The following is a 19,368-nucleotide window of genomic DNA, read 5'->3' as shown; positions in this document are numbered from 1 at the left end:
TATTTAGGTATTATCACACATGGTTAACAATATATAAATATATATATATATATGCTTTAGAACATCTTAAAAAAATATATATAAAATTGGTGTTGACAACAAAGAGTAAATATTTAGTAGGTATTTTAAATTAATTAAGTACTGATTAATTAATTTTCTGCATAATTTTTTATTTTTCATTCTAGTAAGTCGTAAATTAAATTACACTCAGAAAACCTAATAATTTATATTAACTAATAATATATACTAAGCTGTTTTGATTATAGTATAATTTATTCTTCATTCTTCTGCTGTTGTAGCTTTCCAACAGCAGAAGAATGAAGCCTAAATTATATGGGATTTTAAATATAATTGACCTCTGATAATAATTAAAATAGAGAAACTCAATTTAACGTTTACGTTAATATCTTGTGAACAACCATTACATGATTACGCATATGAGTTCTACGAGCAAATTTTTTTTGGCATATTTCGCACTGGAACTTCCTATCTACTCCACACTCAAACTTTAAATGATTTTGTAAAGTTGTTCGGTGTTTGTAGATTTTGTAACAATTGTGACAAGTCCAGGCTTCTTGTAGTACTTGGGCAAACATGCCCCCTGTAAAATAAAACATCTTATCAATTTCATAATATATATATTTATATTTTGTCAAAACTAGTTCCTTATTTTTTAAGACAAAACATAAAAAAATGTTTGTGGTAACTGCCTGCGCCTAAGCAGACCGTAGTGATTCAGCGTTTCAGTTTCTACGCATTACCGTTCTCTCGTTAGACACAGTATAAAAATAGTAACAGATAAACAATATAAAATATACACAGTTTTTTATTATAGTACTCTGTACAAATTATATAAATTGTTCTAATACATAATTATTTTACTTTATGCATGTATTATTACGGCAGTAAGTTTTAATCAACGTCTAACAAAAATCCAGACTTTGTTAACAACTAGCATCGACGTTTTACCGAATTTATTACTGAACGACGGTTTCGTTGTTCATCACATTGTATCCGTGTATCATAAGCATGTGTCTTTTCAAATTATCCGGTCGTTTAGCCATTTTGTCGCAAAAGAAACATTTAAATTGAGCTGTCTTACGACACTCGTACTTTAAGTGTCTGTAAAGACTATTACGCGAATACAGTTTACCACATTTCTGTGGACACATGACTTTGTCTTTACTTCTGTCGTTAGGAAACACCATCCTGACATCTAGTTCTGAAAAAAAAACACAAGAAGAAAATTAATACAATGTTGCTACGTCGACGCCCAAACTATAAAAGCGTAATTTTATCATAATACTATTGTCTACAACTATGACGCGCGTGTTGACTATATATCAAACAAGATACATAAATAATGAACTATATTATCACAAATACATACTTGTTTGAGTTTTAAACATACTACAGAAAACGGTATTAGCATGTTAGTAGAAAGTTTTCGGTTAAATCCAATCTCATCTTACCTAACCTATAAGTGATTGGAAATTGTAATAATGTTGGGGTTTCGATGTGTTCAAGATCTATTTGATTTTATTGAGCAACTAGAATCGATTAAATACCTCTAGCGTAAGTACTTAAAAACCTCGAGCGTCCGTCGAACTCAAGCGAATTGGGCGACAATTGGCCTTCCCAAAAAAAAAATATATATATTAACTAAGCAGCATTTATGTACAGGTACTTATAAACCACAATGTTCTTCTAGCAAAAAAAATTGCACAAACAAATTGGAATTCACAAAAAAAAATTTAAGCATGTAATAAATTATTCAGTTATATTATAAAGAAAATAGAATATATTTTGAGACAGTAATAATAATAAAAAAATATATACATACATCTTATATGGATAAGAACAAATAAAATATTTCAAGGGCCTCGAGGAAACCGATAATAATTTAATAGTGATTTATCGTGGGTGGTGATCTTTTATCCACAACTCGATTCGTGGATCCATTTGTTCGAGAACAAACCACTGGATGGTGTAATTAGCTAATTTTTACGAAAAATCTACAATGGTCGTTTTTCTCCGCATCCCTTTATTTGATAACGCTTAAGAGAACGTTATACCCCAAATTCTCTAGCGTAAACCCGACTACGCAGAATGCATTGTACTCGGACCATGATAGTTTTAGAGCAAAAACCCACATAATAATAAAATAACGTGAAAAAAAGTTATACCTAACTATTATATAAAAAAGGAAAAAATATAATTTTAAATGTAAAATATTAAGCTAAATATTAGGTTTATCAAAAAAAGTCATAATATTCTATCCAAAATCATCATCATCCAATATTTCATTTTTTTTAAATGTGTTTTTGCTTTAAAACCACTATGAACCGAATAAAACGCATTCTTCGTAGCTATGATTGTCTGAAAAATATTTAACTACCAAAATAGATTTCTAATCGATTTCTGAACTAATTATTCACACATTGATGCTTTAATTTAATTTTTTACAAACAGTTGTCCATACCGAACTCCTTGAAAATAAAGGGTATCACGTCTTCTTAAGCAAGATTGAATAAACGAAAATAAAGAAAATATTATTATCTATATAATACAATTGTGGATTCTTATCATGTGTATCTTGTGATTTATGCGCTGTTTGAACGCCTTTCGACATACGATGCACTGAAATTTCGGATTAACCCCACATTCGTATTTCACATGTCTAGCTACGCTACCCTTGTGCTTATACTTACGGCCACACTTATTTGGGCAGTGGATCTCTTCGTCTCCATCAGCCGATTGGGGGCCTCTTCCACCTACAGACAATCCAATCCCTAGTAATGCAACAATTATACAAAACATACTACTTCTCGTCTATTTAAAGTAATACATTATAAAAGACGGTATAGATATGTAATCACGTATGTGATACACGTATATTTCATGTATCGAAAAGCGTATAAAGATAATAATAAATATCAAGCTCCCTCTATTTATGTATTATCACATGTATGTATATAATACGTATATATAATATGAAGGGCTGCGGGGGAAAAAGATCAATGTCAATTTTTTAACATTCTGAGAAAATCATGTTTTTTTTTTCAAAACGTAATACATTTTGCCTGTATGCCTAAACTTCCGGCGGTCGTTACTCTCGACTAAACTATTTTTTTCCCTGGTTCGAGCGCATAAAAGATACAATACATCAGTACAAATAATTTGATACCAAAATCTCATTTTCAAAAAAAAATTGACATTGATCTTTTTTCTCTGCAGCCCTTCATATGTGTTATAATAGTCAAACGATTAATTCGGTTAAGTTGTTTATACACATAAAAAAGCCAAATAGTTTAGTTGTATGTGAAGATTTAAGAGATTGCGCGAGTATATCATAAAGGTATTTTCTTAGATACAATTACAAAGCACCATAATTATAATATAGTACACATTAAGGATGAAACACTAATAGGATTGCGATAAGTAAAATTCTCAAGTAGACTAATCGATCAAAATTAAGTTAATTTTGTGATAAGGCTTTAATACATTTTTAGTTTTTATGGACACCAATATGCAAATTACAAAATCGATACTCGAGAAGTCTCTTGAAGTCTGTAATAGTAATACTAAAATTAATTTAGATGCAGATCATTTAGAAAGGAAAAGGAAGGGTACATTATAAATGAACCAACGATATAGTTTTAAAAGTTACCTGTAAATATGAACAGCGCGACCAATTACATAAGTTGATCTACCAATTTTATAAAATAACGGACAATTTTGACTAATCAATAACCAGTTTTAAATTATTATATTTAAAGTAATTTAAAAACTTCCTCTTCAAGCCATTAATAAAAAATTCACAATATTTTTTACACTAGTGATATCCACATTAATTAGCTAAGTAAAGGTGACACACTGTGTGACCATTCACCTCCGAATGTATCATGTAAACTACATTTGTTTGCCAAGTTAGTTACCAACTACGCTCGAGACAAGTACGTCGTAAGTCCGTAGTTTCGTTTATTTTGTAATTGTGTTTTTATATAATGCAATTAAAGTTTAAAACGCTTAAGTCAAATAATTGTTTATAAATCATTAATAACACTAGTATCAGAATTAATAATGTTATAGCTGTATAACTCTATATAATATGTAATACGTAAGTAACTCAGAACAGAACTGACATAAGCCTCTAGTCACGAAGCGTAAAAAAACTATCCTTGCCAAATAATTATAAAATAGCAATTTTTGTAATTTATACAGATTACCGTATACCATAAATCATAATATAGCCACTGTACTGTTGTCAAAAATTAAAACCAAATATTTTGAAAAAACAATTGTAATAGTTAGCGGTACATTGTAGCATTGTACTTACACATGATTATTCTATAACTTTTTGGATAAATTAGACAGTTGAACGGCATTAATTAATTAATAACAACTAATAATCCATACGAAAAATGTACAAAGTTTATTTAAATACAGATGCTGCAAACAACATAAATAATACATCTAAATAATTAATAATATTAAAACTAATAACAAATAGCCAAGTGGAAACACTTTACAAGTAAATTAAATATATATATATATATATATATATATGACATTAAAACTTTAGAATGTGAATTATTAATGGCTCTCAAATTATTAAAACTGATATCGCAATCAATCAACACTCTTTCGTATTTTCTACTATCTATACATTTTTACCATTCCTTATATACGTATTATACTTTTTCTAAATAAGTCTCCAAAAAAATATACTCTTCTTCAAATAATTTACTGATATAAAAAACGATCTCCATAGAGTAAAAAAATATAATAGTATATACTATAATGGCTGTTCTCGCCAGTTAAGCTTAAAAATAAGTATAGATTAATTAAATTAGAATTATAAGCTAAGTTATATTTAAATGTTTAGCCAAACTAGTGAGAACGTCCATTAAGCATAAAATATACCTATGTCACTTGGATAAGTGATATTCAACAACTATATTGACTCAATATTCAATACAACCTTTTTAACAATTAACAATAATAAGGTTTTGTTCCTGAATAAAAAATTCTAAACATTCGTTGTAAACGTAATGAAAAACAATTGGTACTAATAATAATTTTTTTTTTATTATGACAAATAAAGAACAGTCATACTTATAAGACTTTTGAAAGGAACTAAGTCTTATAACTATGATTTTTTAAAAGAATAAAACATGCTACGAGTTCATAATTAGATATTAATCTAACTGATAATAAACAATAACAGTAAGTAACAAAACACATAAAAAACGTTACACACTTGACGTTGATACTTTTAAGATTATGGTAATGTTGAATGTATATTTAAAACATTTTCAATATCTTGAGTATAAATTTTGTTTTAAAAAACATTATTTCAATAAGATCTATTTTGATTAGATACACAAATATATTGTTTATTGAGGACATTAATATATATTTAGTTAATTAAATTACCAAGTATGATAATACAATAAAAAAATTATTAGTTCATTTTTCTTTTATGTAACAATGTGATTTTGAAATTTTACTAATTTGTTATGGTCTATAATTGTATATAATTACTAGGTATGAAAAACGTTTTCTTTATGAGACTTCCTCTCACTTTTGTTGATACCGTGTATTGATGCTAAATGCATCTTGTACGTTTCAGGTTGTTTGTACAGCTTACTACAAATGGGACATTGAAATTGAGGCGACACACCACATTCATACTTAAGGTGGCGAACTAATCCTTTTTTGTACTTGTACTTGCGACCGCATTGTTTTGGGCAATAAAAAAAGTCAAATTTGCGTTCCACGTTATATCCTGCAACACGGGGAATTCCCGCAATCGTAAAAACTTAAAAAATATTGATAATAAAACAAAAGTACAAGCGCAAAGTATAAGCTGGTAGGAGTATTAAGCAAATAATAAATATAAGAAGATAACTCGAAATATTTACAACAAAAATTACACTATAAGTTAATACAAATATATATAATAATTTTAATAAAAAAACCTTTAAAACGTTTGATTTTGTTTTATTTTTTCATCATCATCATCATCAGCTTAACGGGCCTTTAAGACCCAACGCTGTTATCATGAGATGGTTTCTAGACGGATTCGCTATCCGGGACAGGGCGTTAGTCCGTCGCTGAAGAGGAGGATGGCAGCTCCTTGTCACCGGACGATTGCTCGCCCGACAAACGAAGCGCCCGTGACCGAGTGTCGAACTGGCGACAGTGAGCGCAAGTGACTTACCGCTAACACAGTGTCACCTTACCCACTCGGCCACTCCTCCTCCTCTTTTTGTTTTGTTTGGCAAAAATATATTTTTGTTAACGTAATTAATAAATATTGTCTTTTATACATTTCTTTCAACATTCAAACTTTACATTATAATTAAAAAATACAATATCAAATAAAAAAACCAGAACCTACAAACACATTCAATAAATTATCTTTATTTAAAGAAATAAAATCATATGACACATTATCTCTAAAACACTAGTCGTATTTACTGAAATAAAATAAGGCTATGTCAATATATGGAGTTTTGTTTCCAATCAAGTATAAACTTATCATAGTTACTTAAATCTAGAATATAGAAACAATAATTAACACTTACCATAATATTTAAAAATCAACATCACAATCAAGTGATTGAAATAAAATTGTTAACATCAACCACAAAAGTAAAATACACGGAAAAAATATTTTTAAAATAAATCGCCTTCAGATAACATTTAAAATATAGTACGTACCAAATAAAAATAGTAGAATAAATATGGTAATCAATAACACTAGTAATAGTAGGTATTATAAATATTATGGTAGATTGAGCCTATTGATACAATACTCAATAGCAATGTACCATTTTTTTAAATTTTATTAATTATTTGAAATTTTGTACCAGGAATTAACATAATGACTCTATTTATTTTAGAACATTATATTTACTATGGTTTGATTTCAAATATTATTAATTTTGATTAATCTACAGATTGATAAAATAGTTTATTGAACACAGCTAGCTATTACAAACTAGTAGCTATCTAAAAATATTTCCATTGTCTCTCGTCTTACCTTTGTTTTGATCCATTGTCATAAGTTTCTTTGGGTAACTGAAATACTAATATTTATTGTTTATTCCTATACATAAATAAGAACAATTTTTTATAATAATTGGTATTTAATTCAAAATTTAGTAATTTCCTTTGACGCACAAAATCAAAAAACCTCAAGAAGTATTCAGCTTAAGATTTGATATGGAAGAATAATTTGATATATTATTTAACATGAAGACTGTGGAGAGCCATTTCTTTGTCACAAATTTTATCAGATCTGACTTGGTTGACTATGCTAACTTTGAATTAGAAGATGGTCAGAAAATATTTATGTCCTTTAACAAAATTTCTCTCAGGTAGTAGATGTAATTTATGATTATGCAAAAAACTTAACCATACTTCATAATAAATGTATATTAATCTATAACATTAAAGTTAAAATATGTTAAACTAATCATTTTGTATTAAATATATCATTATTTCATGTTTGTCTTTTTCTGTGATTATGCCATTGTTTGATGCAAGTAATTACTGTACCTACTATGTACCTAAATATCTACTGTACCTACTTATGTATTTAAAAAAACATATAATTTCAAAAAAAAAGTTCAAGGTTATATTATAGAAAAGATTCATAAAAATAACATTGTATTCTAAGAAAAGATTTTACTTATTTACTTAGTGTTATTATTCAAATATTAATAGTAGATAACTAAATATTTATGAAATTTTTACCTGCAATATTTTAGATCTTCTGAGAGACATGGAAATATTTGCTAACAAATATAAATACTAGAAATATGTGCCACAGATGAAAAATATTCAAAGTATCTAATAAATAATGATCTAAGTTATAGAATCAATTTTTGGATACCCAAGTATTGTTATTACAATTTTAATTAGGGGAATATTTCTATTACTTTGGTTCATGTTGATGGTTAAATGTACTTTAAAAAAAAAAAATATATTTTTAAAAAATAGTGTAATATTTTTAATTATGGCACATACTTGCATGTTTAAAAAAATAGAAATTTTAAAATGTTCAAAGTATTGCTGCTAGCAGAATCAAAAAACAAAATTTTATACTTCGCTTATTACCTATTTAATTCTTTAAGCTTAATGATGTTTTGTTATTTCAAAAAAATAAAAAATATAAATAATAATATTGATACTGCCAGCTAATAACTGTGTCCCATAGAGTAATATACTCGATGCTGTATTCGTGTATGTTTAAATAAAAAACTAACCTTTAAGGTTTTTTTATGATTTCAGAATGTCACAATTAACTAGTAACGTGCGGTATCGCTACTCATTGTATTGTGGCTGTACATCAAGTTTTTGAGTAAAATCAAATAAATTAGTTTACTAAAGATTCTACTACAAATACACCAACTAAAATCAATGTTTTGTATCAACTAATAAGAACGAAATTGGTACAAGAATAAGCAGAGTGTTACAATATACCGCACATCACTAATTAAGGGTTGAGATTTCAGAACATCAGACAGCATGAAACAAAATGAAATCTGACATAAGTTTATCTGACTTGACAACATTATTGAAACTCTGAGAAACCTATACTGGTTTAATGTACTCTAATTAAAGTAGAATGGACAAAAGTGACCCATACACATGAGTGGACACTGGACCCAGTTACATTCCACAATACCTTAACATAAAAGGTAGGTATATCTTATTTTTAGGTACTTACCTTATTTGTAACTGTGCGACACATTCAAAAATGATTAAACAGCATCACACTGAAAAATAAAACAAATATAAATTAGTTTTAATACCTAACTTATAATATTACCTAATTATTATAATTTAAATAGAAAAATATAATTATCACTGGTCAATAAGTAATGTATAAAGTTATTTCTATGAGATGGACCTATTTAAATGGATCCCAGTATTTTGCAATATAACTATTATAGCTTAATAATATGTTTCAACCATTTTTAAAAGTATTTCTTTTTAACAGTTAATGTGATAAAGTCTTTTATTAGTTGAACCATACTTCTATTTTCTATAAACAAAAATCAAATTTCCTGTCAATAATGGTTGGTATGACTATCAGTAACCACAACTGAAAACTAAACATAATTTATTAGTAAGTAATAAATGTAATAAGTAAAATATATTAATAATAAACTATTTTATATGTATATTTATAACTAAATAGAAAGTTTTTTTAACATTTTCTATAATCCAAGATGTGTTGTTAGTCTTTCACCATACAACAGGATAAGTATTTTTTATTTTTACATAAATAAATAAATAAATGGAGCTGATTAAGAGTATTAAACTGGTGACAGTGAGCAATGAACTCAGCAACCGCTTTACCCACTTAACCATTCCATCATTTTATACTTAATAATTGCAATCATTTGAAGTAGGATAGATAGATCTATTTTAATTTAATTAAATCTCAGCTCATTTCATTTCATTTCAGCTCATCTCAATTCATTCAGCATGGAATAGTAAGTTAACATTACCTAGTTTTTAATGAATTATTTATAATTGACAATGTGCCTACATTTTTTATAAGATAACTTTTTTTCAATGATATGCATAGAAGGTTTGATAAACTAATTGAATAGTTTTAGTTTTATTAATGTTCAAATGCAATTTTATTTTTTTTTAAACAATTTGTATAAATGTTGCATACCTACCTATAATAAGTCATTGTGGTGAAGTTAACATTGATTTACATGAAAAGAAGCCGTCCACCGACAGTACTTTTTTATTAGCTTGATATTACTATGGGGTTATAGCAGGAGGGTAAGCCGTAAAGTGGATTAGGACAGAAGGTCTCTGCACTACTGGCATTTTGAACGGTGAGGAGCATTGTTTGGGAGAAATTGGGTGAGAATAAAATCTTTTGTAATTGCAGTTTCTTTGACTGTTGGTTTACTTAAATACAAAATTATAAATAATCAAGAAAATGTTGTATGACATTAAAAAAGAAGGCCATTAAGGCAATCTATTATACAATTAGCCATAATTGTTGCAATATAAAATAATTGATAACATAATATTAAAAATTTCTATGCGCACATGATTTATGCTGATATGAATTATTGGCTTTCAAATTAAATTAGAAACTAGCGCGTTTATATACAACATTATGCTTGCCTCATCAACCATTTAGCTAATTACTAAAATGGAAATACAGAAAACAAAGGTATGAATGAAAAATAGTTGTCAACATTTGATTATATTCTTACAATTGTCATTTAATAAATTGTAAATCTATGAAGCAATATATTACATATACAGTTTTACAATGAAAATAGTATAAGTTTATTATTTCTTTTTAATTTTCACCTAGACGCAGACATCAGAATAAAAAAACTCACCAAATAAAAAGGCAATAGCAAAATAAGTATTACATGTATAACGTAAAAAATAAGATTATTGATATACATATTCTTGTTGAACTTGTTAATACCTAAGAGTTATAATATGCAATATGTTTGTTGATGGATTAAAATTCTACTATGAAAAATTATATGTTTTGTTTTAACAAATCAATTTCTAAGACTTCAGTATGTGTTCAAATGTAGTGTTCTAGATTCTAGCTATCTAGAAACCTTTCTTGAGAGTATGTAAAAAGATGAGTAACTTGAGGAGCGAATCAAGAATAATGAATCAAACATAGATGCTACTCAGAGTGTATTAGATCTGAAATGGATTAGATAGAATTGAATATCGGTTTTAGACGATTTTAAAATTCACACTAGGTTTTTATAACGTCGGTTTATTAGTTAACAACATATAAAATAAAGAAAACAAAATTTATTGGCAGTAAAACATTTATACGCTGTTACAGTAAGTGTGGTGAGTGGATCACACCCACAATTGTCCACCTTCTAGAGCTAAATTAAGGGACCCTAGCTGAGACAGGAAGCTACCCTGTATTTACCCTAAAATATCCCTAGAGACTAAATTTATATAACCGCTCGAAGAGCAATAGGACCGGTCGTATCTTTAAGTGATAAAACGGAACTCTCAAATTGTAATATACATCGTTTATTAAAAAGGCTTAACGCCGAGTAAGAATTAAGTTATTGATAAAAATATTAAAATGACTGAAAAACTATATGTATACATTTATACATACAGGTTTTACACCTGACATCTGGTCCGTGATAATCCGGAGATAAAGCCGTAGGAGTAACGCGCACAAAAATGATAAAAAGGTGCCGGATAATTACGTAATTATTATATAAGATATTAGCGTGTAGATAGTAAGATGTAAGTGGATGCAAGTGCTGTTCACTGGTCCTCTAATCATTATAATATTATATTTATAACGCGGGCCCAGACCAAGGTGCTGTCCGACATAATAGACTTCATAGGTTTGGTTTGGGAGTAATGACAGCTACCAGCTATGCACAATATTATTATTGCTAATAATATGCAAAAAGACATTGTTAAAACACCAACGCTTCCCTTGGCAAAATTTATCAAACACAGTATTTACGGCTGTAACTAAATAAATAATGAAAATATCAATGTTTTTATTAAGAGGACCCACCTGTAATTAATAGTGTAAATGTTTATAGTACAGTGGTATAAAGCGTTGAATTTGATTGGCTAGAGGTATTAGTTTCAATCCCGTAACACAACAAAACAGACGTTGTCTGCAGACACCTTGCACAAGACTGACTTATAAAGGGGTATATCCTCATATACAGGTGGTTAGAGAAACGAGAAAATTTGAAATAACTCTCACAAACGTTTAAAAAAATTATTTTCAATATTTATTGTGGAAAACGTAGAGTACATAATATGCTATTCAAGGTTCAAAACACTTAAAACCCTTCCTGGTATTGATAATACGTGGTTTCAGCAAGATGGAGCCACAGCTCATACTGCCAGCCGTTCGACAGCTCTTTAGTAATCAAAATTCAAATCATCTCACGGTTTGGCGACATTCATTGGCCCCCAAGGTCACCTGATTTGTTGGCGTGTGATTTTTTCTTGTAGGGCAATCTTAAAAGCAAAGTGTACAGCACTCGCCCAACAACACTTCTCCAGTTGAAGACAAGAATCCAAGAAGAAATTGCTTTGATTCCCATGGAGATATTACAGAGAGTCTTAAAAAACCTCCACACACGATTCGAGGAATGTATACGGAGGAACGGACAACATCTTACAGACATAATTTTCTAAACTTGAGATTTTAGTATTTTGAACCTTGAATGGCATATTATGTACTCTATGTTTTCCACAATAAATATTGAAAATCATTTTTTAAACGTTTGAGAGAGTAAAATATTATTGATAGTAAAATATACATTCATACGTATCAATGGATATGGATACATTCAAGCGAGTTCAAACAAATGGATAATACATAGAAATAAATAATTATATATTTTTTAAACAAAAAGTAAAAGAACTTTACTCTTAAAGTGATAAGAGAATTTATTATTGATTATATTCATTATTTTTGTATGCTACTTTAACTGAAATCAGATGTAATATTATAATTGTATTTTAAAAAAATTGTCTACTAACCAAAAACTATATATACATATATATATATAGTTTTCTTAAAACAAAATAAATACTCAATAAATATTAATGATTTCAAATAATTATGATTTGCTTTTAAAATCTACAAACAAAATAATTTAAGATGTCACCAATTAATTAAACTGAAAAAAGTATAACTCTAAGTAGCCAGAAACTCCCTAGCAGCGATTTGCTCTATTGGGCTGCTCAAGCTGTTTTTTAACTATATTATATGAATACAAATATATTTATATATAATAGATACCTACAGTTAATAAATTATATAACCATTATCCAATTATCTAATTTTTGGTTAAATATTTATTTTTAAGTTGAACAAATAATGTAATTGTATGAAATCTATAAGTAGTTCTTACCAGTTAAACGTTAATCCATTCTTCAATGTGTACAAATCCCAGGAACCCTTGGTCATTAGAATATTGGAAAATTAGTTACACCAAAATGTATAAAATTTAAATTTAAACTAAATAAAGCGCACTTTTTAAAATTTTAAAAAAGCTTCTACGTTATTATAGTATCATAACTATTAATCATAATAAACATGATTTGATACAAAAAAAAACTATTAAAAATGATAAAAAGAATCATTATTTATTGTATAGTTATTATTGTTGTCTATGTAACTTTCATATCTAGTCATAGGTAGTTATTATATAACTATTAACATTATTTTAAGTCCCAATCGTTCTAGAAATTCAAACTATATTATGTTCAAACTATACTAATTCATGTCAGTAATATAAAAAATATATAATAAAATATAAAATTAACTTTTTAAAACATTATCTGTATTATAAACATATATTTTAACAACTTGCACCGTTTTCATATATTTTATAAAGTAGCCTAAAATATTTTGATATTATAATACGCGTACAAAGCTTTTTTAAAATACAAATTTACTTTATGAAAAAACACTTTATCACACTTAAGACTTATTAAAAAGGAATAAAACTATAATTTAAAATTATATATACATATTTATATATTACTTAAAGCACTTGCAATAGTATACTACATTTTACAATATCACACTAAACAACAATCATTCAATTATTTCTGTATTATAAAATGAATAACAAACTTAATTTGTAAAATATTACGCATAATATATCACACAAAACGGTCGCCATTCGCGAAAACGAAAAAACAATCAAAATAATGTAAATTAAATATTGTTTTGTATACAATAATTTACATTACATTGATAAAAAGTCCGGGTTGTTGACAAAAAACTCAAAAGTAATGATAACAACGGATCGCTACTAATGACAAAAACGCTGATAGTATGTCAGTGAGATTATACGTTTTACATAGAATCTCCTTGAAAATGGCGTCTGGAGAATCCCTTTATCGATAATGTGACTTTAGTTCCCGCGCTTTAATATTGTAATGTACTTTTTTGTGTGCATACAATTTTAAATAAAGTATAATAGTTACCATTATATTTTGCATTCAATTTGACAAAAAATATATCCGATTCACTCAATGAACAAATTATATTTTACCATGTACCATATTCCATAAAGCTAAGCATTATTACCTAAGCATTTTAAGTAATATATACCGTTAATCGATACAGAGAATATTGTTATAATTGTTAATATTACAGTCAATTTGTTTAAGATTTCAGTAGTACCAAAATAATATTTTAAAACAAAAACATAAGTTTTCAATTTTATCATAGTAGTAGACGTAAAATTGTATTGCTTATTTTTTGGAGAATAGACTAACCGATCGTCTGCCCTATGAGTTTGTACTGTTTACTAATAATGAACTTTACATAAATATTCTTTGTATTATTAGTATACTTTACCTATTTTATAGAAATATATTCTTCAAAATCCCAAAAAATATTGTGCTTAGACTTAATATTTGTATGATAATACAAATATTGTGATAATTAAAAAAAAAACTGTAGTTTGTTTACACAAATAATTATAGGTAGACTATCAAATTATGACTATGTGTGGTAAAAGATTAAATTATCTACAATTCTATAATAATACAGAGCACTCAAATCATAGTACAATATATTATAATGTCATGATAATACCAAGAATATTAAAACCGGTGAATATCACCGAAATCTATTACATTTATTAGTTCAAATATTATTTCATAGGGAGCGCTTGTGGTATGAAATTACAATAAAATAACTTTATAGCGTCCTACAATACCACCTATAAAATAGTACCTACGTACGAATTAGGAAGTATAACCATGAATCATGATGAATGACGTTTTGAAAACATTACCTTAAGCTAGTACCTACGTGTTGAGTATTTTAACAGAATTGGTTATCAGAACACTAAGCACGTCCTATTATCTGTAATAAATGTGACATCTCACATATTTTATAGAATATAGTTTAACTGAGTAAAATAATAAAAAGTAGATGAGGAGAAAGTTTACTTGTATTGTTATAAGTAACAAGTTTAATATACTATTTAGTATAGGTATAAACTCAATTAAGCTATAAGGTCAACGCTTAACTACAGTTGTTTATAACGCTAATTAACAATTAACATTTCATTTATCGCTTCAATGGTTTTTATATTTTTTTGTATTTTTATTAAACCAAAAATATCACTGAAACACATAGGTACGGAATAAACAAATATCAGGTATTAAATAAAATATTTTTAATATCCCAACTCGTATCAAGTAGTTGAAGAGTCGTAAACATTATATTATCTTAAAATCGCTGAAATATAATGTTATTTTACATTACAACTGTAATTTAAATAAAAGTAAGAAAAAATCATTGTCAATTGAACATAAGTAATATTTAAAATTCTACAAATTAAAAAAAATAATTAAATTAAAAAAAAAAAAAAACGTTTAGGAACTCTCTTTCACTACGAGTCAACTTAACCTCTAATTAGGCGTTTACCTTGTTTATGTTTATCACATTGGTTTAAGTATCACATAAGTTAAAATATGGTAATTACAAGTCGAGATTAAATATAACTATTCTGTAATAACTTTATGAGCCAATATCATATGGGCCCTTAACGACGACATTGGCTTGCATGACTTCCAGCAAACTCTACAAATGCGCAATTTCCAGTACTGTTTTGGACAACCAAAATCATTGTGTGATTGGAGCTGATGTTGAAAACTGTAACTACGTCCGCAATTGCACGGGCACATGAACACGGTCCGCGGGCTAAGTAACATTTTCGCAAGTGTCTCTGTAACGTTGAGATAACACAATATTATACGGGAATTCTGTAAATACCATATTGAGTACAGGTATTTTTCAAAAGCCAACATTTATCCCCACACACGATCCGACACAAACACAGATTTGTAATATTATAACATATAAAATAACATAGTTACATGAAATTTCACTGTAACCACTGACCATTGTAACCGTTTAAGGACGAGCGAATGGTAAACTATGACGAGGCAACCACCGTTGCCAGCGGAATCCCTCATAAAATCTGTCGCCGTTTTTGTGTATAGCACTGCTTATCTGTATAGTCTATACTCTAAAATCAACGCTGTAACCTATTATTCCTGGGAATTTCACAAAATTTAACCGGCCACACACAAATAAAATCCTCTTATCAAAATATCATAAGAATTACACCAATAACCAAATTACTAAATGGTAAGGTAATTTTCAGGTTTATTTGCGACCGTCTAACTTTATTAAAATGCATCATAATATTATCCCTAATCATAACACGATAATAATGTTTAAAACCTTGTTTCAGCAGTGATAAGGTATGTAGATTACATTAGACGGTACTTCAAATTTTTCACCATTTTTTGATTCACCGCATCTGAAAAATATCAAATTTGACACAATAAAACAACTGCAAACTTGTATAACTAAAAATGTTCATATAGTCTGTGTCATTAGTAACAAGTAATAATTATTTAGTATTTAGTAACATTAGTAATGCTGAATATTACTGTACCTATAATTGATTATATAAAATATTCATCACAGAAAAAAGACAACGCCTATTAAATATATATATATTTTTTAAAATATTTATTCAAACGGCTACACGACTAACATATTTAACTAACAACGAAATGGCTATTTTATACGTTTTTTAAATAATAATCAACAATATCACACAAAATGTTATTCAAAATAGTTACAACAATATAACAATGACCTGTCTCATATTTTTATTCATATATACTTTCTTCTATTTAGGTATAAAAATCAGGAAGCAAATCTACTTTACCCGACATTTTTTTTAAACATTTTTTTATAACGTTTTAATTTTTGTTGCGAACCAATATTATTAGACATTACTTAATATAACAAAATACTAAATAATTTTAGTTTAGAAGTTATAGAAACCTTTTTCCCGCATTTCTGCTAACATATTCGATATTATAACTTAACCTAACCAAGCAGGTGAAAAAAAAGACGGCCACGAAGGACGACTGAATGAGGAACGCCGGCAGTAACGCCATAAAGTATTGTGCTGCGTACACCAATTTTCAGTAATATGAGCAATCTTTAAACGTCTAAGCTAATTGCGAGCAGCGCATAATTTTTGCAGATTCATAGTCAGCATGAAAAGTACGTTCGATAAAAAAAGGTGTCTGGTAAAGTAGATTTATACCAAACATAAAAGATAAGAAAAAATATGTTTCTTAAACTTGTTACTGTTGTGATCGCGTTTAATTTGCAAAATTCGACATAGAAACACGCGTTTAAGTAATATCATAAAATAATTAATGAAGCTAAGGTGGTCGTCAAATTAATAATATGAATGGATTATTATTCATATTTTTTATATTTTAATCAAATGCACCAAAATTAGTTGATATTTGGCGCAATTATAGATTATTTAGAATACAAAATAATTAATTTTTTACAACAGTGTTGTTCGTCAAGATCATTAATTGTACCCATAAAAAAAATTACATATATTGTTGAGCGTTTTTTTTTTTACAAATACATTTGTTAACAAAATTTGCTTGAGTTGTTAGTAGCGTTGCATTTCATTATTTGCTTTAATTTTTCGTCCAGTTCTTTCATCCGAAATTCGTGGGTCAAGCTTCTTTTTAAATCAGATCTTTTGATATTTGTACATAACCAATTACTGCCAGGCACGAACGGCAGTCCGGTGTGCCAACTGTTCCATAAGTACAGTCTAGTTTCTGAAAAACATCAAATTTGTATGTATAAGTATATTATACACACACGTACATACTATATGCAATGGTAGGTAATCATCTACAAAATGATAAAAACAAAATAGCACAATACCGTAAAAACCCGGTACAAGCTTGTATAAAATAACTATAAACAACTTTTTAATAATCAATATTAGAACATGAATACCTATCTACAAAATAAACACAACGTAATATTGGACATTTTAAATTCTTAGTAATTTTCAATACTAAAAGATAATCCGGTTTTAAAGATGTCGTTTAATAGTTATTTGGTTTTAGGATGTTTGACTATCATAAAGTAATTTACTACAATAGGCTTTCTTGTCTGAATTCTGAAAAAGAATAGGTACTGTTAATAGGATATAAAAAATAGGTATAGTTGCATTAAGTATTTTTATTCCATGTATTCTTGTCGAACAATAGGTACTTAATGGCATTAATACCTAATTCGAACAAAATTAACCAGTTTATTTTCTTCAATAAAAGTCTCAATTGTTACAGAAGCAAATTAATTTCGTATACTCACAATTATAACAGTAGGTATACTTATGTTAGGTTGACCTTAATATTTTCTGAAATTGTCGGTTTTAGTTTCACCTATACGTTTTTTGGTAAGTACTTTGAACACTTGAGCTCCCTCAAAAATAATGAATTCTGGCTGTGCCACTGGATTACATTATATTAGTATACTAACCTACTAAACCTTGAACGTTTTATAGGAAAGAGAAAGAGTTGATCAAAACTCAAAAATATATTTTTCTAAATATTAATGAATTATAACACTGTATAAAATATGAAATGCTTAGTACTTTTGCACCTAATATGTAAACTATTAAATTAAAATATAAGGTAACTGTTAAACCATCAAAATGTTGATCGTTTTTAATACATACGAGTATAAAGAACATCTGTTCACTGTGGTGTTTTATTGTGATATCCTACGAGTTATTAAGTACCTTGTACATTTGTTTTGTTCGTATTCATAATAACATAACATTTGATACATACATACCGTATAAATTATTATTATTATTAATAATATTTCTATTATTGTTGAACAGTCATTGTAAATTACTAAACGAATATAATTAACAACGATAACGCTGAAGTATCATTTATAGAACTAACATAAGTATTATAAGATAACTCGTCTACTAAATTAAATAAATCTTGATGTACAATATTCAAGATGGATATGTTCAACAATAAATTTGATTGTGGACTTTGAACATGTGCACCTTGAGACTGACTTTTTGGGCGAAACTTTTGCTGCATATGTAACACCTGAATTGTCTGGGCACACCGCATTCATAGATGAGGTGGTTCTTTAGATTATACTTGCGCCATTTGCCTTTGTACTTGTGGCCGCATCCGTTCGGGCACAGCACCGGATCGTCGATAACTATTGACTCCAGTTTAGACAGAATGCCTATGCAAATAAGGACATAACATAAACTTAAACAATAATTTTTTTAAAAACACGTTTCTATTTATTTTATATTTTGTCACTACGCTACATGTGCGTAAGCTAAAACAAATAATAGATTTGGTTATTAAAGCAAAGCGATTTTGTTTTCTTTAGATCAATGAATTATAGCTATTAACAATATCTTATTGGAAACGTCATGA

The 19,368-nt window shown here is 27.9% G+C and overlaps 1 long non-coding RNA gene across 3 annotated transcripts; it reads right to left on the bottom strand.

Annotated features, from left to right (window-relative positions):
- Nucleotides 1-210: 210 nt before the first annotated feature.
- Nucleotides 211-13,317, bottom strand: LOC126839103 (uncharacterized). Of its 3 annotated transcripts, XR_007685779.1 has the most exons (4): nt 12,936-13,317; nt 8,744-8,792; nt 970-1,222; nt 211-601 (listed from the first exon to the last, which is right to left on the bottom strand). It is a non-coding gene; the product is annotated as an uncharacterized LOC126839103 (long non-coding RNA). The 3 variants fall into 3 exon arrangements; XR_007685777.1 differs by lacking the exon at nt 970-1,222; XR_007685778.1 differs by lacking the exons at nt 211-601; nt 970-1,222 and adding an exon at nt 5,677-5,791.
- Nucleotides 13,318-19,368: the final 6,051 nt, after the last annotated feature.

This window comes from Adelges cooleyi, unplaced genomic scaffold, assembly GCF_023614345.1.
Source record: "Adelges cooleyi isolate 19-005CV unplaced genomic scaffold, UGA_ACOO_1.1 ACOO_flye_CR_arks_rails_tigmint_CR_PRNA_30, whole genome shotgun sequence".
NCBI lineage: Eukaryota > Metazoa > Arthropoda > Insecta > Hemiptera > Adelgidae > Adelges > Adelges cooleyi.
Note: the sequence above shows the minus strand (reverse complement) of the source record. Positions and strands in the feature narration are given on the sequence as shown.